Source organism: Polypterus senegalus, unplaced genomic scaffold (assembly GCF_016835505.1).
Source record: "Polypterus senegalus isolate Bchr_013 unplaced genomic scaffold, ASM1683550v1 scaffold_2433, whole genome shotgun sequence".
NCBI lineage: Eukaryota > Metazoa > Chordata > Cladistia > Polypteriformes > Polypteridae > Polypterus > Polypterus senegalus.
The window spans coordinates 25,760-50,426 of NW_024382045.1; the positions used below are offsets into that span (position 1 = coordinate 25,760).

The window sequence follows — 24,667 nt, forward strand, 5'->3', positions numbered from 1 at the left end:
GGGACAGGAAATGGTTGGCAGGAAATGACGATAGAAGACAGGAGGTTGAACCAACATCATCAGAAGTCGACAGAAGTGAAGGATTGTGGAACCGGAAATGACAACATCATAATTGACCGGAAGTGATGTCATCACCGACATTTTGAACCCGGAAATGGAGATCTTTACTTTTCTTCTGATTTTCTGTAGAGGTAAAGAGATTCAGGTAAATACCACGTGATGACCCTCTGTCTCGCGATAATTCACTCACCTTTAGGCTCTTTGAGTGCCTCCAACTCGCACGTGTGTGACACTGATTAATCTTATGCCCAGCCACAAGCCTATTATTAGACAGCAACCTGTTACCACAAGGATAGTAAGGAAGTGGAGCATAAAGGTTGAAGTGACTCTGAATGACTGCTTCCAGATGACAGACTTGGAAATGATGTGCAAGTCACATTAATATTGAAGGGCTCAGCCGCTGCATCACCGATTATATTAACTTTTGTGTCTACACTGTGGTACCCTCAAAGATAGTGAAATGCTTTCCAAGCAATAAGCTCTGCCTTACTAAGGAGCTAAACGGCCTCCTGAATGAGAAAAAACACATTCAAATCTAGAGACACAGAGGCTGAGAAGTACACACAGCAAATGCTAAAGAAAATGCTGAGTGTAGGAAAGGAAGTGTACAAAGTTTAAATAGAAAACAAACTCACTCCGAATAACATGAACGATGTCTGGAGCCCAGGTGCTAGAAAGGAATATGGATAAAGATAATACCCTGAGCAGTTTTTTCCTTCCACTGCCACCTTCTTCCAATAACCATTTTCTCCACACCATCCCCATTACATTAACAAATCCTACCACATCAACTGGAATGGCCAGTGATAAGTCCACCTCTGACTATCAGATTGGGCTGTCGATCACTAAAAACCAAGTAAGGAGACAACTGAGGAAGCAGCAAGACCAGAAGGAGTCAGTCCTCAAGTTCTTAAACCCTGTGCTGACCATCTTTGTGGTATGCTCTGTCACCTGTTTAGTCTGTCCAAAAGCTCCAGAAAGTGCTACAACTGTAAGAAACATCTTGCATTGTTCCTGTTCCAATGAAAGCCAGTGCCTCCTCAACTAGCAACTACAAATTAGTGGCACTTATGACTCATGTCATCCTTTGAGAGTTTGGTCCTGAAGTATATGAGTTCTCTTGTGGTAGACCACCTGGACCCATTGTAGTTTGCCTATCAGACAAAGATTAGAGTGGGGAATGCAATTATACATCTTCTCCACAAGGCCTATTCTCAACTGGGCATAGCTGGCAGCACTGTGAGGATTGTTTTTTGATGTTTTCCAGTGCCTTCAACACCATTCAAATATTTCTGTTAAGGGGTAAGCTCAGAGGTATGCTGGTGGATGAGCCAATGGCATCCTGGATAATGGACTATCTGTCAGGAAGACTGCACTGTGTGAAACACAACAACTGTCTTTCTGAAATGGATGTGAGCAACACTTGAGCACAACAAGGAGCAATCCTGTCTCATTTTCTCTTCACTCTGTACACCTCTGAATATAAATAAGACAACAGGTAATGTCACCTGAAGAAATTCTTAGATGTCTCTGCACCTAAGAGGTATACCGTATTTATAAAGGGATGAGACAGAGTAAATGTGTCAGGTGGAGAACTTTGTTTCTTGGTACAGAAAAATTGTCTGCAACTTAACATCAGCAAAACAGAGGAACTGGTTATTGACTTTCATTGCAACAAAGACCCCTTTGTCCAATTGCTAGTCAGGGAGTGGATGTAGAGGTGGTGAACTCCTACAAGTACTTGGGGTCCACATCAATGACAGGTTGGACTTGTCTCATAACATAGGAAAAGATGAACTATATTAGAAAGGGCAGAGCAGGCTCTTTTTTCTTAGGAAACTACGTTCCTTTAATATGGGTAGTTTTCTTTTCTTTGTAGTCGGTCAGAGCAAAATAACACCTTCCTGAAGTATATTGGCCACAATTGTGTCAGGTTTGTCTTCCTTCAATCTTAAATCCAGCAGTTAGCAACCAGTCAATGGATAATCTTATCATGTGTATTCACATATTCAGCTCTTGGCAACACAAACGTCTGTTATAGGTTATACCTTGTTAAAGTATCTGTCCATCTATTTGCACCTGCACTACCAAGTCACTTTGTGGCAGATCTATTTTTGAGCCATTGGTATGCTCCATTACAAAGGCTAATTATTCAAAAGAAAAATGCCTGCTTCAGCTGACTAAGCCAACCTTTTCTCCTGTTATCCTGGTTAAAGGTTTAAGCTTCTGCTTTAACATTACACCATTCCTCTAGACCTGCAGCTCAGGCATGATATGGGGTATGCAATTAGTTTTGCACTCGTCTTTTATGTGCCCACTCTTGTATGTCTAGCCTCATGAACTGTGTTGCATTATACGTGTTTTAATCGCATCTGCTATAGTTGAAATAGCCAGTTTACCACTTTCTCAGCTGTAACCTCTTTTGCCCTGGCTAGGGGACTGCCTGACTGATTCCTGTATATGTGTCTACAGTTGTCATCAACAAGGTCATACTTGGGTCACTAGTCAGTGGTCCAATATAATCAGTCTGTCAGACCTTACAGTCAAGCATTCCTCTCTTGATCCACACTTCTAAAATGTCATCAGCATTCTTAAATGATACAGTACAGGCCATGGCCCCACGTAATACACTCTTTTCTTTCCATTCCATTTCAGGCCTGATCTGAGGTAACATACCTGGGACTCATCCCTTACTCAACCCTTTATTGGCATTCTGGTTCTCAATGTCACTTAACTTTCCTCTTTAATCGTTTTAGTTTGTAATAAAGCTGTGTATGCTGTGAGAAGTTATTATATATCTGCATTTGAAGACTTTTTTTATTCTGTGAATATCTGTTGTCAAACACGTGTGTTTAAGAGACTTTGAACTAAACTGTAACACCACATCTGATGTGTGAGGTGGCACTGCTGGTAATGTCTTATCCTCTTTTGCCCTTAGACTTGAGAACATGCAAATGGAAGACGGATGTCACTTCTGCCTCCCACATGAAAGCTTTGCCCCTTCCACCATGCTCCAAATATAATTTCCTGCAATGCCATAAGTCAGAGTTCAGCATTGGCCTGGCAATTGCAAGTGACAAAGCTCATAAACAAAAGCACTAACTGAGAAGTTACATTTGTTTTTTATTCGATTTTTGGTTTTGATTTACTTTGGCTAAGGCAGGTGCATAATTAAACAGAGTTAGTGGGGTATCTTGTCTTGTTCTCTTATACAATGCTTTGATGATATTTTCTAATATAAAATGAAAGCTGAACTATTCTTGTCGTGTTCTGTTTGCTGTTCTGTGTTTTGCTTAAAGCTCTTCATTTGTAAAGGCACATTTTGTAACTTTGTTCTGTAACACTTATTTCAAAGTAGCCCTCCAGACTAATGTTTTTCAATTATGTTGGCCTCTTTTATAAGTCACTTTGAATAAAAGCATCTATCAAATGAGAAAATCTAATGTAAATGTAATTTTATGAGCAGGTCAATTGCTTACTCCATAACCCTTTTGGCACACTGCGCCCTTGTCTTCCTTGCCATGAACTCCAAATACCTAATTTTGACACTTCCTGTAATCTAATTCTATGAGTCCAAGTCCTTGATACACTCTGATCATCCTTTTAACCTTTTCAAACAGTAGCTGTTGTACCTCCCCCATGTGAAATCTGCTTTCTTAACAGTCCATTCTCATGTCAGAAAGCGAGAGAATAATCAGAAGAATAAAAGAGGTAAAGAGGACAATAGAACATTGAGTAGTAGAATTATTAATGAATTTGTCAGTTAAGACCATAAATGTGTGTGTTTTCCAGTGTATCACCCTGTTTTGTCTGTGGTAGAAATTTAACATCTTATTAAAGAAAGAAACGTCCCCTAACAGGACAAATCAGTTATCAGGCAGTAGAAAAGTTGTTCATTGTATTTTTTATTTAACTCCTCGGCAAAATGCCTTAGAGGGAGCATTCTTCACAATCAGTCTGCTACAGCATGATCAGAATGGTCAGAGAAACAAAGAATAGAGGTTCATTTTATAAACTGTTGAATTTACATACAGCGTAAATCAATGCATACATTTTACTCTGGTTGGTTCATTGGTTTACACCCAAATGATTTATATAAAATAAAAGTATATTATATTCTAGTGATTCTTATAACTGTGAGTTGCATCACGACCCTTGAAATTTCTGTGCATATACCAACGGTCCATTCTCATTTATAGGACATCTGCTGATTCCTTTGTCAACTCTTAGTCATTCTTCAGTACATTTTGTATATTACATCAGCCTTTCTTCTGGTACATTCTTTATTTACTTGACCATCTCAGTATTTTTCCTAAACCAATTCTTGTATTTCAGTGTACATTTTGCTGTTCACTTGACCTTTATCTGGTTTAAGACATTTATTAACCCTTTATGTTATTTTTAAAGATGAATGCTATGTTACCCTAAAAATATTCTTCCATATGTCTTCATCTTCCTTTATATATCTCTTGTGTACCTCAAAAAATTGCCAAAAAACCCTTCAGTATCTAACTCAAATGTTGCCTAGTTGTGCAGTTTTCGAGAGGTTATCCCAGAGGGTCCATAGTATTGTGGCTACAGCAGTACTGGTCCCAAAAGAACACAGCTGAATGTAACTGATACTTCATGCCTTTAATAATATTATCCAAGCTTATATGGAATGAGTCTAGAGGTAGAGCACAGTTCTCTAAAGTAGAAAAGTGCTGCCATAGACCTTTAATGGAACTTTACAGTGTTACTCAAGCAAGTATTGGACCATAGATACAACAAATGCTATCTCAGTGTCACTAATATCACTTTTCACCTTCAGATGAGCTTCCTGTGTAAAGACCTGTACTAAAAAGGTAATACCTGGGAAAACAATAATTGGTTTAGGGATTCTTTAAAAAGGATCTAAAATGGGCTACCTGAATATTAGAATCAACTAAAGATGTCATAAACTTTATGAGCAGTTATAGCACAACTAAGCAACAAATCAAATAATAAAAAAATGAGAGTAGAAAATATAAAAATGCAGTAATGATCAAAAGCTGGAGACTTGAGAAAATACAAAGCTAAAGTATTACAATTGTAAAATTAGCCTAATTAATGATGAATTAGCATCAGGTGAGTGAATGGCACTTGTCATTATCAAATTAAATACATGTTTCCTAGAGGGTACTGAGCGTAATGCAGTCTGAGATAATGATACATTTTCCATGGAATGGAATGGTGATCTGAATTGTACAGATCTCTGTGGTCTCTTTTGCAGTTCTCTTTGTATTTTTTTTTTTTTTGTTTTTTTGTTAACACAAGGGATGTTGTCTCCAGGTGTAAGATTTTAAATTCTTAAGGGCACCATAACCAGTTTTTTTGTAGTCTTGGAGAACTAATTCTTTTGTCTAGTGTGATTAATGGCTTATTTTTAAGAGTATTGTAGGAGGTTTGCTATGTCTTACTAAATGCTAAATGACAAAATGTTTTTTATAGTCTTCAACTTAAACATTAGAATCAAATATTGGAACCATCGCTTCACTAATGCCACAGTATGAGAAAAAACAGGCCTGGCCAAAGAAGGGAAACGTCACATCAGGCTACCTCAACTCCATGTAAAGTTTCTAAAATGGGTGAGGCCACCCATTGTGACGCAGAGAAACGTCACACCACATTTTTTGACTGTATTGCAGCTTCAATTTCAGAAATGTGAGAGTGTGCTATCACTTACACATTCTCCTTTTTCATCTGCAACTGAGAGCATCCTGGAGTCGAGAATAATTAAAGATATGTCCACTTCTGCATCAAACACCTACCCTTCAGGGATAGAACACATATAATCATTGCCATTTCCTGAAATGACCATTCTGATGGTCTGAAAAGTAGAATTTGATTCTTTCCTAATTTGATTTGCATTCTTTTTTTTTCATAATATGTGGGAATCACTGGCATGTGCCCCAAATCCCAATCTGTGTTATGCCATCTTTTACACAGTTCATCCCAACAGTCAGTTCTCAAACTCTAACCTAGATAAAGTCTCTATAACTTTAAAAGGATAGATTTTTGACATAAATAATCTGCTTTATCTTTCACTCTATTTTAATAATGAAAACATGTCATTTTTTTACAGATATTTAATACAGTGCCATGATTAACAGTAGATGGCACTAACAAACTATGAAAGATCATATAAGCGTCAGACGTTTCTGAGAATTTTTTTTTTTTTGTGCTTATATTTTAGGTTATTGCCTTCTTGATTTTGAAACAAAGCAATTGCTTGATTGTCATATTTTTAACATGTGTTTAAAAGAGTGAAACTGTTCACTTACTGCTCTCTTACAACAAATACATATTTTAATGTATTAAATTTGTTTTATATAAAATTCAGCGGTTTGCCACACCTCTACTACAAAATGATCTGAAAATAGACTTTTAATATGACTTTATATCAAACTGAGAAATTAAAATGAAAAAAATAAGAAAACATATTGGGTAACACAATGGCTAGTATTGCCTCATGCATTCATATTCCTTTTTTATTTTATTGTAATCATTCCATACAAATAGATACATTTTTACAAAAAATAGGATTGAAAACCAAATCAAGCCCCACCCATGAGAAAGAGAGCCTGGCCAACGAATTAAAAGTTAAAGCTTGTAAAAATACATACATTGATGAGTTTAATAGGCAGATAAAGATAAATGGAGAAGAAAAAGAAATGGGAAGAGAATCTACTTCCTCAGTGCTTTAAGAGCTTATTCTAACATATTATTGATTAGATCCAGCCAGGTTTTGAAAAAGGTCTGCACAGATCCTCTAACTGAGAATTTGATATTTTCCAATTTCAAATAGTATAAAACACTGGTTACTCAGTGACTTAAAAGAGGAGAGTTAGGATTCTTCCAGTTTAGCAAAATGAGTCTGTGTGCCAATAGTGTAGTGAAGGCAATCACAGTTTGTTTGTCCTTCTCCACTTCAAGCACATCTGGAAAAAACAGCAAACACAGCTGTTAATGGGTTAGGAGGGATTGTGACACCAAGGCTGTCTGAAAGGCACTTAAAAAAATTATGTCCAGAATGATGTTAATTTGGTGCAGGCCAAAAACATGTGACCCAGTGAGGCTGGAAAATGATTGCAGCGTTAGATTGGATCTTTCCTGGAAACATTTTGGACAGTTTTAAGTGAGACATATATGCTCAATATATAATTTTGAGTTGAATAATTGAATGCTTTGCGCATATGGAGCTCTAGTGAATTCTCTGCATTGCTACCTTCCATTCCTTTTCTGATATGTTGAGTGAGAGGTCTTTTCCCATTATCCTCTTGGATCCTTGAAAGGGAGGGACTGTAAAATAATTTTATATACAGTAATCCCTCACTATATCGCTCGACTTTCAAGGTTTCACTCTATCGCTGGATTTTAAATGTAAGCACATCTAAATATATCACAGATTTTTCGCTGGTTCGCAGATTTCTGCAGACAGTGGGTCTTTTAATTTATGCTACACGATTCCTCAGTTTGTTTGCCCTGTTGATTTCATACAAGGGACGCTATTGGCGGATGGCTTAGAAGCTACCCAATCAGAGCATGTATTACATATTAACTAAAACTCCTCAATGCTATAAGATATGCATCCCGCTGAGCTTGATTGTTTGCTTGTCTCTGCCTCTCTCTCACCCTCTCTGACATTCTCTCTGCCTGATGGAGGGGCTGTTTGCACAGAGTCTGTTTGCTTAAAAGATACTGACGCTCCTCTAAAAAAATGCCGCTTTATTGCGGTGCTCGGCATATTTAAAAGCACAAAAGCACACGTATTGATTTTTTGATTGTTGCTTTAATCTCGCTCTCTCTCTCTGACGTTCTCTGCGCCTGACGGAGGAGATGTGAGCAGAGGGGCTGTTTGCACAGAGGCTGTTTGCTTAGAAGATACTAACGCTCCTCTAAAAATGCGCGCAAACTTAAAAGCACAAGTATTGATTTTTGATTGTTTGCTTTTCTTTTGCGCTCTCGCTCTCTCTCTCCTCTGAAATTCTCTGCTCCTGAAGAGAAGAAGATCTAATTGCATTCTTTTAATTGTGAGAAAGAACTGTCATCTCTGTCTTGTCATGGAGAACAGTTTAAACTTTTGACTAAAGGGTGTTATTTCATGTCTAGAGGGCTCTAATAATGTTAACAGTGTGGGAGAGTTTATAAGGGCTTAAAATATATAAAAATAACTACACAAACATATGGTTTCTACTTTATGGATTTTCGTCTATCGAGGAGGGATTACTGTATTGCAGAAATGCTGTCTGAGTCCTCGAAACTGAGCAATATTTTTCGAGCATAGAGAAAAGTGCGAGATGAGAAAATTGGGCAGGTTCTGTTTAACAAAGTTTCTAATTTTGAAAATAGTAAAAGAAATGTGTTCCTGGAAAGTTAAATTTGGAATGTAATTGTTCATAAGATGCAAATATGTTGTCTATGTAAAGATCTCTAAGCAATTTACTCCCAAATCTTTTCCAGATATTAAAACTGAATATGTTTGTGAAGGTTGAAAAAGGTGGTTCTCCTGCAGAGGTGCCACAGATAAAAGATTCTCCATCTTAAAATGCTTTCTACATTGGTTCCATATTCTAATTGAGTGAAGCACAATTGGGTTATTAGTATATTGACGATAACTTGCATTTATTGGGGCACAAAGCAGGGAATATAAAGAAGTACTGCAGGATTTTATTTCTATTGCGCACCAAGCCTGTGTATGTTCATCTATTTGTGTCCATGTTTTAATAGCTTGTATGTTTGCTGCCCAGTAATAAAACTGAAAGTTAGGAAGAGCCATGCCACCTTCTGCCTTAGGTCTTTGTAGGGTTGCTCTTTAGGTCCGTGGATGTTTTGAGTTCCAAATAATTGAAGTTATTGTTGAATTTAATTGCTTAAAATGATTTATTGATGTACTGTATATTGGAATGCTTTGAAATAAAAAGCATAGGAAAGATATTCATCTTAACAATGTTAATTCTTCCAGCTAGAGTGAGATGAAGGGTTGACCATCTATGCAAGTCTCGCTTAATATTTTCCGTACAGACGACAAAATTTTGTTGATAAAGAGCTTTATGTTTACTTGTGATATTTACCCCTAGGTATTTAAACTGATCTTCAATGATAAAAAGGAAGGTGTCCGATCTAATATTGTATGTATGAGAATTCACTGGAAGGAGCATACTTTTTTCAAATTAATTCTTTGACCAGAGATCTTTTGAAATTCTGTAAGTGCTGTTAAGACTGCAGGCACAGTATTTTGTGGATCTGATATATACAGTACCATATAATTTATGATAGAGAAATTTTCTGTTCAAGTCCTTCTCTGATAATCCCCTTTATCTGATAAGCATTTCAACAGTGAACTGGCAGTGTTTCAATGGCGATTGCAAATAGCAGTGGTGACAAGGGACATCCTTGTCTGGTACCATGTTCTAGTTTAAATTAGTCTGAACAAATGTTAATACAAACTGAAGCTTCTGGATTGGTATACAGTAATTTGATCCATGCACAAATGTTCGGGCCAAACCCAAATTTCTCTAATGTAGTGAAAAGGTAGTTCCATTCAATCATGTCAAATGCTTTTTCTGCATCCAATGATAATAATATATCTGGGGTGTTTGACTTTGCAGGTGAATATATTACATTAAACAGGTGTCGAAGATTGGAAGCTAAGTGTCATGCATTCATATTCCTGAGTTCAAATTCCATACCTGGGCATTGTCCATTTAGATGGGCCTGTGGATTTGGTCAATTGGTGATTGCAAAATTAGCTCTTGAGTGATTGTAGGTATATTTGTAAGAGAATGAGGCTTTGGCCCTGTCATCCTGTATTTAATTAAATGGATTACAGAATGTTATGGTACAAAATAAGTATGACCTTATGTCCTGCATGACCTGACTGCCATTCTTGATGACTAAATGGACTGTGGAAACACTGGGATTTTCGTGACCCGTGACCCTGTAGTTAGGATATAGCAGGTTGGATAATGGATGGATGGATGGATGAAATAGTAAATTTGTGCTGGGTGAGCAAGAATTGAGAAAAAATATTTTTATTTATTTATTTTATTTTTCCTAGTTTTAAAGTTTTACTCTGTTGGCCTAGCTCTCTTCCTATTTGATTTTAATAAAACCAATAAAATGTTAAAAAAAATAATATAGTTGGTTTTCTTGCTGAAAAATAAATTCTACAATAAAGGTCAGTGATATCACACAATATGTGTATCCAGTTATCTGAACTCTGGTTATACACAAGAAAATTTGACAAAATCCACAGAACACTGAATAAAAATCATCAAAGTCAGTATGATCTGTTTAACCATGTGTTCTTGTTCTTTTTACCTTACAAAAGAGAAGTTAATTTTTAGCTGGAAAATCTCTAACTATCTAACTTGTTATAAGGTGTAACTGTAAGCTGTATATCTATCTATCTATCTATCTAACTATCTATCTATCTATCTATCTATCACAACCTGAGTTCTTACTTTGAATGAACAATTTGCTTTGTTCTTTAAGTGATGACCAAAAAAAAAAGTCAAAGACATCCTGTTGTCTTGTCATTTTAAAAAGACACCTCATTCTCGTTTACAGCAGATACCATCTGGCATAGAAGTTAGCATCAAGATGAAACTACTCTGGTGTCTCCTAGTTTATGCAGGTAAATAAATACACCTCAAAGCTTTTTCTGGCATTTTGTGAAATGAAATTAATGTTTGTGATTGTTTTAAAATTTGATATTTAGCAATGTTAAGAAATATTAATCTTCTAGGCTTGATTATTTTTATGTTTTTTGTTTTATTTTTTTTTCAGGGCTGACTTTACAAGAAAGCATTACTCAAATTCCCAGTTTTGTATCTAAAAGTGAAGGTGGTGAGATTACTCTGAACTGCACTTACGAATACACTGGTAGCTCAGCTCAGCTTTCTCTGCAGTGGTACAAACAAAATCAGAATGGAGTTCCTCATTATATAATACAGCGTTACAGTGCTGGCCAGGACACTTTTGAATCAAAAGAAAAAGATATTGGAAATCGTCATTCAACATTTCTTAGTTTGTCTCTCCAAAGGACATCTTTAACAATAAACAGACTAATGATGAGTGATTCAGATATGTATTACTGCGCTCTGAGGCCCACAGCAGTACAACATCCTGTAGATGCTTTACCAAAAAGTAAACAAACATATTTCCATTCCTCGATCTCAACATCTGTAATAGTGGCTTTTTCTTTTATTATAAATTTAGTAATAAATGAGGACTGAAACTGTAGCCATGTTCATTACAATCAAAGTATAAATGTTTTGTATCCATTCATTTGTCAGGATTACGTATAGCAGTGTATTAAAAAGCAACTATTCCTGTCCATCACTTAAATTTCCTAATTCAAATGTGTGGCACTACATTTTAAAAATCATTACACAACTGGCTGATAACATCACAACCACATTAACATCTGTTTTCATTATTTATTTAATTAATTATTTATGCTTCAATTGGATGTTTTCATGGAGAATAAAGATAACCAAATTCCCTTTCAATGAATTTGAATAAAAGCAAGAAATAGAAAACGTCCATGAAAAAAATCTTAAAATATTTCAGCAGCATAACCCAAAATCCATGCTTCCAGTCATATGCTGGTACCATCCAAATACAGTTAGGTCCATAAGCATTTGAGCAGTAATACAATTTTCATACCCTTGGCTCTGTATGCCACCATAATAGATTTGACATAAAGCAATCATTACGTGATTGAAGTGTAGACTTTCAGCTTTAATTTAAGGAGTTTACCAAAAAATTGTAGGAGCTGTTTAGGGATGACAGACATTTGTATACATGGTCCCACTATTTTCTACTACGTATTAATCTGTTTATGTATATTTCCTAAATTATTGTTAAATTAACCATTTCTGCAAAATTCAGCTAAAAACACTGAAACCACACAAAATCATTTTTTTTAAATAAAGCCCACTTACCCAATCATTAGTCAGAAGTATTGTTTGCTCACTGCCTATCATTTGGCCTTATTATTATAGTTAAAGTATGTTCTTTGTAGTATGCAGCACCTGCAATACTTGAGGGTTATTCAACAACAGTTGATGAACTGACAATCTGCTTGCTAAAGCATCTTATATATGCATAAAAAAGATACATACTTTCCACAGGAAAACAGTTTCACAAGCTTTACTTTAGCTTTTAATATTTCATGCATCTACTTTGTTGTAAATAGCGGGAAGAATTTGACTGCCTTCTCAGAAACAGTGGTATACTCTGTGCATCTCAGTCAGTCAGTCATTTTCCAACCTGCTATATCCTAACACAGGGTCACGGGGCTCTGCTGGAGCCAGTCCTAGCCAACACAGGGCACAAGGCAGGAACAAATCCCGGGAAGGGCGCCAGCCCACCGCAGACTCTGTGCATCTCTCAAGCCAGAAATCATTCTAAGCTTATTGTTTAAATGGTTGTCTCAGTCCTTTATCACATGAGAATTTTATTCGCTATTCTATTTCTTTTGTGGAAAATTTGTTAGGAAAGTTTAAATCTTTAGGAGTAGGAAATAGTTGACTAATGCAGAAATATTAGAACATTTTTTCTCAGGTTGTAGTTTATGATGTAGTAAGGTAAAGAAATACAAGAGAGATCCTAAAAGTAAGGGCAACTTATCCTTTAATACCGGTAACTGTGAGCAGATGAACATATAGTAACAGTTACGTATATCTCTACATTGTTTCCCTGCAGGTCTATGCACTTCTTGTATTGTTTCACTAATTGATTCTTTCAGAGAAGAAGCTTTTTAACTGCTCCCAAATTCAGGATAGCATCACTTTTTTAACCTCATCATCAGACCACATACAGCCTCTTTAAGTGGACTGAAAATTTGAAAGGCATATGGCGGTAGACCAGGGCCTCATGTATAAATGGTGCATATGCACAAAAATGTTGCGTAATCCCATTTCCATGCTCAATCCGTGGTGTATAAATTCTAAACTTTCCATAAAGCCATGCACATTTTCACACTAGTTCAAACCTGGCGTACGCAAGTTCTCCACTCAGTTTTGCAAAGTGGCGGCACCACGCATCAACTCAGTGCTTTTGTTCCTTTTTTTTTTACCGTGTCCTGTTCGGCTGTGAAGCAATCAAAATTGATGTCTGAATGCTGGCGACTAGCCTTACAGTTTTTCTCTCACAACCATTCCCGGACACCAGAGCTAGCCCGTCCGCAGGGGTAATAATGAGCAGGCTCCCCTGTCCAACGCGGAGCAAAGCAACCCACCACTCCAGACCACAGGCAGACGGCCAGCTCCCACTCCTAGCCTCCAGCCCCGGGCAGCTAACTGAGAACAGAGGTGTAATAAGACCTCTAGTCTCCTCCGCCTGCTCTAATGTAGTGTTGGTGTGTGTTGATAAGGTGCATTTTGTGGTTGGGGGGGCGGGCAGTGCCGGCACCATGTGGCCTACACCAGCTGATGCCAACACACAGCCCCACTTCCCCCCCAAAACTCTCCTGACTAGGTGCAGTTTAAAATTGGAAGTGGACACCGCACTGGAGTGAGGCTGAAATTTCCCCACCGGATGCCGTTGAGTGTGCCCACTCCCAAGGCCCTAAGTGTGCATTTGTGTGGAATGTTGTTTGTGGAAGTGTTTAATGTGCAAATAAAATTGGGGTGTAGGCTGCTACAGGACTGCGGAAATGGGATCCATACCCGCACCCCCTGACTTACCCACACCCCAAGGCCCTATGTGCATGTTTGTGTGATGATGTGAAGGAGCAGGAGGAGGGAAATGTCTGAGGATGGGGAGGAACGGCTGAGGGGCCTGAGCCTCCAGGGAGCCAGCTCCCCTACTGGCCCCAATAGGCACCTCCGTTCCCAAAATCCACCCGGGCACGGAGGCCCCAGCCTATCTAGCCATGGCCCGAAGCAGCAGCATCACAGAGCCCCACGGAGTCTGAGGCCACCAACCCACACCACCCCAGCAGAATATTTACTCCCATCCCCACATTTACTCAACATTCAGATTAAGTAAGACATAAGACACCCAGGATAAAGCTGGATCCTCCCTCCCGGACATCCCTCCCCATGGTGGAACTGCCGCATGTTCCGCCCTCTTCCCGGCAGCGCACATGCCAGGACCCAATCCCCAAGGCCCCACCCATATCCCCATCCGGGACGGCCGCCCCAACCCTAAGCCACCAGGCCCACACCCAGACCAACCCAGGGGCATTGCAGCCACTAGGCAGCGACCGCAGCCACCGTCAAGACCCCCTAAGGCCCCACACACAACCACCAGAAGCCCACCCCCAGAGGTAACCCAAGCACCACCAGAGTCGGGCAGCAGCCCCCCAGCCCAAGACCCCCCTAGTGAACCCACCCCAGGGATCCTCCAGATACTCCAAGCTCAGACTCTCCACCACATCAACCACAGCATCCCGCAGGACCATATCAATGACCCTCCATCATCGCTATGTGATGGAACCGATCAAAGGAGCCCAGAGAGATTGATTTGAAGTGGAGGCAGAGGCTGTCTCAAGTGTAATATGATCCAATAAAAGATTTCTATACTGGTTAATGCAAAGATTATCTTTGTTTTTCCAGTTTATGAGGATAGTTTTCTTAGCGATGCATATGGCAGTGAGAACCACGTGAACCAAATTTGTTTCAATCGGGACATCCTCTAGGTTCCCCAGCAAGCAAAATGAGGGGGAAGTTGGGATATCACATTTCAGACACTTTGACAGGTCTTCACATACTCTATACCAGAATCCTGAACAGGTGGACATGACCACAGTGCGTGGATATAACTGTCAGGAATGTTGTCTGTGCAGTGTGTGCAGGTGTCAGATGGCACAAATCCCATCCTGAACATCCGATGACCTGTATAGTGTACTCTGTGTAGAATTTTGTATTGAATTAGTTGTAAATTGGGGTTTCTGATCGTTTTAAAAGTTTTTAAACAGGTTTGGGACCAGAAAGTCTGATCAAAGCTAACTAATAGATCCTCCTCCCATTTGCCTATAGGAATTGCTATTGTATCATCTATTTTGGTCAATGTTTTATATACTTTAGACAGTAATTTGGGGTGTTTGAGATTACAGAAGTCTAATACCCTTGATGGTGTTTGTAATTCTACTTTAAGCTTAAATTTTTCTTTAACTACTGATTTAATTTGGAGATATTCTAAAATCTATTCTTGTCTATCCCAAATTGGGAGACTATTCTGTTAAATGGAATGAAATCCAATCCTTCAACTATGTGTTCCATGTATAGAATTCCTTTACTTTTCCAGTATGGGAGGTTCATCATTTTATTGTTTTGCAATATGTCAGGATTATTCCAGATGGGTGTGTCTGCATGGAATTAGTGAAGACTCGTCATTTTTAGATATTCCCACCATGCTGTCAGTGAGGTACTGATATTAATACTTTTAAAGCTTTCATGCTTTCTTATTTTTGAGCTAATAAACGGTAGGTCCGAAAGCTCTATAGTATTGCAAAGTGTCTGTTCTACATCTAACCAGGACTCATCCAGCGGGTTATGTTGCAACCATCTTGGTATATATTGGAGCCTGTTGGTTAAGAAATAATGATAGAAGTTGGGTAGATCCAACCCTCCTCTATCTTTGGTCTTCTGTAGTGTTTTTAAGCTAATTGTGGAGGTTTATCCTTCCAAAGGAATTTAGTGATGGAGGAGTCCAGGGATCTAAACCAATCAGATGATGGCTTGTTTGGGATCATAGAAAATAAGTAATTGATTCTTGGTAAAACCATCATTTTAATTGTGGCAACCCTCCCCATAAGTGATATCGGTAAGGATTTCCATCTAGCAAGATCATCTTCCACTTTCTTTAATAGTGGGATGTAGTTTAGTTTAGTTAGATCTGCCAGCCTGGGAGACATGAATGCCCAGGTATGTAATATTCCCTGATTCCAATTGTGTATTAAGGGAATTGACAAAAGAGAAATTAATTGGAAGAACTGTGGATTTTAACCAGTTTATTGAATAATCTGAAACTCTTGAAAAGGAGTTTATTAGTTCAATTGCCTGGGAGAGAGAGGATTGAGAATTCTGAAGATAAAGTAACACGTCATCTGCATAAAGACTGATTTTATGTTCTATGTTCTTACACTTTATGCCTTTAATAACTGTAGTTTGCCTGATTGCTGCTGCTAGTGGTTCAATAAAGATAGCAAATAGCGAGGGGGAGAGAGGGCATCCCTGCCTGGTCCCCCTCTGAAGACAGAAGCTATCTGATGTTTGGTCATTTGTCCTGACGCATGCTGTTGGTGAACTGTATAAATTTTTAACCAGTTTATGAAGAAGTTTCCAAAACCAAATTTATGTAAAGTTGCAAATAAGAACTTCCAGTTAACTCTATCAAAAGCCTTTTCTGCATCGAGAGATAATATACTGGTTTCCATGTTTCTGCTATAAGAAAAGTCTATTAAGTTGAGTAATCTACGTGAATTTGTGGATGAATGTCTCCCCTTAATGAAACCAGTTTGGTCTGGATGTATTATGAAAGGGGTTACCTTCTCTAATCTTTTTGCAAGGGCTTTACAAATTATTTTCAGGTCAACATTAATAAGAGAAATTGGGCGATAGCTGGTAGGAAATATAGGATCTTTGCCTGGTTTTAACAGGAGACTAATGTTGGCTGAATTCATGTTTGGCTGTAGTCTACCATTTTCTTCTATTTCACTCATCATTCTGAAGAATGTTGGGCCAGAATGATCCAGAATTCTTTGTAGAACTCTGCTGGAAACCCATCTGGACCTGGAGCCTTCCTATTAGGCATGGAGTTAAGAGCTTCCTGAAGCTCATCTGATGTTAATGGCGAGTCCAGGACTGTAGCTTGGCTATCTGATAATTTAGGAAGTATTATCCTGTCTAGAAACTCATTGATCTCATTATCTGATGGGTTAATCTGTGGTGAGTACAAGGTTTTGTAAAAATCTCTGAAAGTGTTGTTTATTCTTTCAGGGTCATATACTATATTCCCAGTTGAGTCTTTAACAGCAGATATGGCAGTTTTCTCTTTGTTTATTTTTAACTGGTTGGCTAAAACTTGCCTGATTTATTACCGTGTTCAAAGTTTTCTATTCGTAGTCTTTGTGCTAAAATTGTGTTTTTTTGTCAATAATTCCTTTAAGTTCTAGTTTACTTTTACACAATTTGTTTTGTAATTCTTCTTCTGGGGATGCCTCTAGAGACTTAATGATTTCTTCTAATTCCTGAATATGTTTGTTTTCTATTTTTTTCTTTTTAATTATTTTACCTCTCATCACTTCTTTCCCTGCCTCCCAGAGAACAGATGCTGATGTTCCAGGAATGTCATTGTGTTCTAAATATAAAGCCCACTCTTTTTATAATATTCCACAAAACCTTCATCTTTAAGCAGTGACGTATTAAACCTCCAGTTTTTACCTGATGGGATTGTTTTCTTATTTAACAGAGTTAAAGAAACTGGAGCATGATCGCTGACAACTATAGGGTGTATCTCAGTGTCTGAAATGTCAGCCAATAATGAGCTGCTGACTAGAAAATAGTCCAAACGTGAGTGAGAGTGATGAACATGTGAGAAAAAAGTATACTCTCTACGGCTGGGATAAAAAGATCGCCATGCATCACAAAGCCCATAATCACTCATATACTGTTTGACTATATTAGTGGAATGCCAATTGCGCTGAGTCCCAGCTGTACTGAGCCTGTCTGAAGAATAATCCATCCAAAAATTAAAATCTCCGCAAGTATAAGTGGACAGTCCAAGTGTTGGAGAGTACAGAGAAAAAATTATGAAAGAATGCGGGTCATCTATGTTTGGACAGTATATGCTAACAATACATAAGCTTTGATTTTGTATAGATAGTTTTAGTATTATAAATCTACCATCTGGATCTGAGACTGTGTCCAATACTTTGAAATTTGTATTTTTGTGTATTAAAATAGCTACACCTCTTTGTCTAGAGTTATAGGCGGCAGAGAACAGTCTGGGAAACTCAGATGTTTTAAGTTCATCTGCAACTGTGGCAGACCTATGAGTCTCTTGTAATAAGACAACATCTGCCTGCAGTCTTTTAAGCTGATCAAAATCTTTAATCTCTTCTCTCTAGAGCCAGTTCCATGAACATTCCAACTGACAAACCTTAGTGTACCCATAGTTGTGTGTGTGAGTAGCTAATGTATGGTGCCTTCATGTGAGTAAGTTAAGTAAATAAATGTATAATTTAATCTGAAAAAAAAATAAAGCAATAAATAAGTAAATAAAAATATATGTATAATAATGCTATAACAATAATATTATTAATGCTGAAAATAATAATAATAATGCTGATAATAATAATACTAATGCTGATAATAATCAGACAATAATAATAATAATAATAATCAGACAGAACCAAGAGTGTTTGTGGTTGTATTATAAAATGTAATAATTATAATCTAGTGTTTGTATGCGCGCGTTGTATGTGTGCTGACGCAGTGTAGGAAAGTTGTGTGATTGTGTCATGCGGATGTAAAGTTCCAGAAGCAGGTAAAAGAAGGAAAGGAAAGAGTGATAAAGGTTAAGAAAAGAAAAAAAAAGTAAAAAGAAAAGGTGTTAGAGGTGTGGGGTGGTGAGAGAACAGGTGATCCCATCATCTAAAGCAGCTTTTTTTTTATATCCTGACATGCTCATACCCAGTGAATCCCGATAAGAATAATAAATTTGTGACCTGATGTTGGGCTAATAAAGCCAGTCTGTCACTCCTCGCTCCTTGTACAGCCTGTTGTTGATGTAGAGCTTGTCCACAGAAATGACAGCGCGGCTCCCTTCTTGGATGAATTTTTTACGCATTGGGAACAGAACTCTGTGGCGATCCAAAATTTCTTTAGGAAATTGATCGTTCACGCTGAAATCTTTCCCTTTGAGCTCTTTCCCGTGGCTCTTAACAAAATCCTTTTGTTTAAAATGCTCAAATTTGGCAACGTGCTTTTGTTCCAATGTGGTTTCCCTTTCTTTTTTAGATCCACATCCCTGACGTGGCTTTTATCATGTACACTGAAATTAACCGCTTATTGTTTATTAGTTTAAAGCATCTGATTGCAATTAACCTGTAACAATATAATGGTCCACGGAATGGCCAAGCTATTCCAAATACCATAGCTGCTTAAGCTTTGTTACTCTCACTGCACCTTTTTCTTCTTCTTTCAGCTGCTCTCATTAGGGGTTGCCATCTTTTTCCATATTACTCTCACTGCACCGCTCAGAGTATTTATATCACTGTATCTGAATGTGGAATGTGGATGAAAACTCAGACCAGACAGCAGGTGCGGTTATAAAGCAGCTTTATTTTTCAGAGTCACGGTGAGAAGAGTTTCAGAAAAGCAGACAATCAAATATACATGACAGCTGCCAGGGCTCTTCTGAACCCGCCTGTTGGGTGGGGTCCAGTTATACACCCCTAGAATGCGTGATTTAATATCATTATAAAATGTAACAGTCAACACATTTATTATACACAAACCTTGAGCCCCTTTAACGCCCCTTGTAAAACTTGATTTCTTGGCTCCTTTTGTTATGGCGTTCAGATGTAAGCTAAGGGAAAACGTGATAAGGCAGACTCATGTGTGGAATGCTCAGACCTTGAGTTCTTTGCACAAATATTTTTCTGTTTGCTAAAACAAAGCATGCTTTTGCATGGTATAGTAAAGCTTTCTTCTCAGATATGAATTAGTACAAGGGAACGAAGAGAACATTCAGTTTCCACATCCCCCCCTTTTTAGCAAACAAAAAATATCTGAAGCATTTTTTCTTTGTGTAAAAAGTAAGCCTTTGCCATAGAGGCAGTAAAATACTTGGATACAATGTATCTTATCAAGGGAACAATACAGCAAGCTACAAGCAGGAAAACAATTAAAGCAACCGTAAGAGAGATGAAAACTGACTTAAGCCATTGGCCCCAGGACCCAAAAGTGGACATAAACCATTTGTCCCAAGGATTAGAAATGCCAGAATAAGTAGCTAGTTCATGTCAAATCAGCTAAAGCACGGGTGATTGATCCATCAGGAGCTGTATTATTAGGGATATAGGTACAGCATGCATCACCAAACATAGCACAAACGCCTCCTTTCTCAGCCAGGACCATATCTAAAGCCAATCGAGTTTGCCAGGTCATGAGGGATGTTTTATCAAGTTGCTCATGGATACCTTCAACAGCTTCTTAGTAAAATTTAAGAATTGTTATTGTAATAGAGGTAATTAATCCAATCTACATATTTGTTTATAGTAACCTGAGGAAAAATAGACTCAAATCCGGCAGCAACTTTGTCCCTTGCCTTGAACTTATCAGGGACTCCACAAGGGACTCCAATGGAATCAAAATACACCCCAGGGCCATGTAGGGAAAACTGGGAAGGGTCCACAGAACGGGTTGACGACGTCAGCCAAACATGGTCGACACATGGAAGGCAGTTAAAGGGAAAAGTCGGAAAGGCATAACAAGTTGTATTAAAGGAGAAGTGCCAGTCCAGTCAGGTGGTAGGATGTCAAGCAATTTAGACCTATGGCACATCCACCAAATATCAGCTCGTGGAGTATGATAATTTGGAAGTCAAAGAGGAAGAATTAATCGGAAAAGTTTGGAAGCAAAAAGAGGATGGGATATTACCAATATTTGTGCCACAAGAGGAAGTGAGATTCCTAAAAAAACAGGTATAAATACCTTTATCAGGCTGGAACATCGGGGGAGTCATGGGAAGAGTAGAGGGAAAAAGAAGGAAAACTGTAATGCAATTAGAGTCGATTGGAATAGAGGAAGAGATAAAATGGCAAGTAAGCAAGGAAGGCCAGTAGGATCATCTATGTTAGAAAGAGGAAAAGGGACAGTGGCCTAGCTGTAGCACATGCATAGCAATCAGATTGATTCACTTTTCTAGCCGAATATAATACCCATTGCAGCCAACGGTTCTGATCCCCATACCCAGTTTCAATCGAAAAAGTGGAAGAAAAGGTGGAAATATTCATGACCTTGACAGGGGGGTTTGGACCAGAGGTAGAGAGAGGGGTGTGTGTGGGGAAATGGGAGGTGTTAGTAACAGGGTTCTCAACCTTAATTTGAAATCTCCCTAGAGGATCTATTCCAGATACATATGCCCCTAAAATATAGGTTCCTGAATCATGTAAAGAAGGGTTCTTCAGAGTAATGATCAAAGGGTTACAATGGTATTCGGCACATTCATGAGGGGCATGTCCTTTTAATAGAAAACGATATTTCAGACCATACTTCTGGGCCTTATAGGGTTGATAAACCCCAGTCATCAGTTCCAGTATTAGCAAAAACCCAGTCCCACTTGTCACAGTTACTTCCGAATCCAGAGTTTGTAACAGTTGCACACACATATTTGTCAGACCAGGTCCACTGGATTTGTCGATCAGTCCCACAGTCAATAATAGAACAAAAATCCACCTGAACTGATGTGGTGACTCCGAAAGGAAAAGTCAAGGTGACCAGAGCAGTCGACAAGGGGATGGAAAGACATAGTAGGACCACAATCAAGGGTGCCATCTTTTGCTATGTGAGATGTGAATCCAAGCAGGCAGTCCCTCAACTTTAACAGCGTGTGGTGTCGACAGCAGAACTTGGAAAGGTCCCTCCACCGAGAGTGATGCCAATGTTTCCTTCAAGTATCTCTAACCAGAATCTAGGTTCCTTTGATGGAGGACTAGCTCTCCAGGCCTGATTCACCTGCTCGTGGACTTCCTTCAGAGAAGCTTGGAGACCTGTAAGACTGGAAAGAAGATCATTGTCCACAGTATGCAGTGTAACATTACCTATGACCATGCCGACTGGCATGGGCCGTCCGGTCAGAATTTTGAATGGCGACGGCCCTAACTGCCGATGTGTTCTTCCCCTTAATCCCATCAAGGCCAGAGGCAGAGCATCAGGCCAAGTTAAATTTATTTGCTCACAGATTTTAGCCAATTTAGATTGCAAGGTACCATTGCATCGTTCCACAATACCTCCACTCTGGGGGTGGTATTTGCAATAATGATGCACATTTATCTGGAGCCAGGTGGTTAATTCATTTATAATGGAATTTACAAAGTGTGTGCCATTATCAGTTTGTAATTTCTGTGGTATGCCCCATCTTGGAATGATTTCCTTTATCAAAGCTTTTGCCACAGTTTTGGCATCTGCATGTTTGGAAGGGAAAGCTTCCACCCATCGGGAGAACACATCAACAGTTACTAAACAGTATTGGTACCCCTTTGATGGTGTCAATTCAATGAAGTCCATTTGAAGGTGTTCGAATAGACCCATTAGGTTAGGTGTAAGGGGACTTACCTGGGTGCCCTTTCCTACATTAAACTTTTGACATAATGCACAGCACCTGCAGAACTGCTCTGCATATGTAGAGAAACCTACAGCTTCCCAATGTTTTTCAACATCTTGAACCATGGCGTCTTTTCCAGCATGGTCTAGGCCATGGGCGATTTTTTCCATACCTGGGAAAGAAGCCTTTGGGAGGAAAGGCTTGTTAGTTTACTTATGGGTCCAGACTCCATCAGAGAGGGACCCTTCTTTGGACCATTTTCTCTTCCCTGTGTCCATGGCTGCACTATGTAAAGAAATAATTTGATTATCAGTGTCCTGGTCATTTCTCTGTTGGAATAAAGAGATTGGTGTGTTATTATACGCAGCCCGTTTAGCAAAATGATCAGCTAATTTGTTTCCTTTGCTGACAGGATCCTGTTTTCCTGTGTGAGCTTGACATTAACGATCGCTAGCTTTGATGGTTTCGTTATGGCCTCTAAGAGGGATTCTTTTAGTTTTTGATGCTGAATGGGCTTGCCAGTACTGGTCTTGAATCCCCTGAGTTTCCATAATGCCCCATGATCATGGCAGACTCCAAAAGCATATCTAGAATAAGTATAGATAGTTACAATTTTTCCCTGTAACAACTGACAAGCACCAGTTTCCTCTAGGTCTGGTCTAGGTTTTATAACCTTAGTTATTTCATCATGACAGTTGGTAGAAGAGTAGCTGGATTTAGGGTGGAGCACCTTTCTATGGTAACATTTGACAATGTACAGAGTACATTTTGATAGTGTATTTCCCTAGCAGTAGTGAGATGTGAGGTTTTAGCCCATACTAAAATGGAGTGTACGGCGTGAGGCACTTTTACCACTAGGGGGCTCATGAGCACTATATCTGTACTGGCTAGCACGGCCTCTGTTGTGGCTGCTTCAGCTCTGAGACAGGTTGGAAGTCCCGCAGCCACTGGATCCAATTTTCTCGAAAAATAGGCTAAGCCTTTGTTTTTTTTCTCCATGGAGTTGTGTGAGAACTGCATTCATATATCCCCCCTTCTCTGTTCATGGACGAGATAGTCAACAGTCCTAACGCATGCGCAAACAGTAGGGCACTTTTTTTTTTTTTTAAGTCACATAGAGCATTCTCAGCTTGATCATTCCATGCCACCTGACCAGAAATGGGGAGATCAGGGGTGATCGCTAAAGTTTGCAAAAGCTGTACTCTTTCAGTGAAGTTTAAAATCCATTGCCGGCAGTATTCTAGAATGCCTAATACAGACACAACCTGTTGCTTTGTAACAGGTCTAGGAAGATTTTGAGTGGTGTTTATATGATCGCTAGAGAGAGAGAGCTCTTGTTTCATAAGAAATGTCATGACCTGAATATTTCACAGTTGTTTGAATTAACTGCAGTTTTGTTTTAGAAACTTTATGGCCATTTTCTGCTAAAAATAACAATTTCTGAGTATCACGTGCACAATCTTCTTCTGTAGTACTACACATTATATCATCTACATACTGTATCAATACACTGTCTTTATCTGGCCTTTTAAATTTCGAGCAAGAGCTTATCCAATACACAAGGGCTGCAGTATATCCCTGAGGCATAACGGTCCTTGTCCAACGGCGGTTTTGGAAAGTAAAGGCAAACCAGAATTGAGAGTCGGGGTGCAAAGGAATACAAAAATAAGCGTTAGCAAGGTCAATAACAGAGAAATAACGGGTGGACGGGGGTATCGTAGAAAGTATAGTGGAAGGATTAGGAACAATAGGTGCCCTAGGAAAAACTGCAGAATTAACGTTTTCGAAGATCTTGAACAAAAACACCATGAACCGTCAGCCTTTTAAACAGGTAAAACGAGGGAGTTGACTGGAGAGTATTTCTTTTGAATGATTGCTCCACGTTTCACGAGATCGGAATGTACGGCGGAGATGCCAGCCTCTGCTGCTGGAGACAGAGGATACTGGTCGCAATGCGGGCAGAAGGACGATTTTGGGTAAATCACCAGTGGCTCACAGTGTGCTATCCTTCCATAATCATTTTTCCCCTGGGACCACAGTGCATCGGGAAATGAGGAAAGCCAAGAGGGAGAGGTGGTTTACAATGAAAAAGCAGAAAGGGAAGGACGGCACAGGAATTTAGGAATAGAACAGTAAAACCCTCGTTCGGTTAGAGAAATAGAGAGGGAGAGCTCTGTCATCAGATCCCTTCCTAACAGATTAACAGGGCAGAGCTGATTTAATAAAAAACGGTGCATCAAAGTGGAACCACTGAAATGAAGCTGAACCTGAAGAGGTTTAGACACCAGCAAAACATGTGGTT

The 24,667-nt window shown here is 38.9% G+C and overlaps 1 pseudogene; it reads left to right on the forward strand.

Moving 5' to 3' along the window:
• LOC120520982 overlaps positions 1-12,851 on the forward strand; it is a 38,236-nt pseudogene extending 25,385 nt beyond the window's left edge.
• The last annotated feature ends 11,816 nt before the right edge of the window (positions 12,852-24,667 follow it).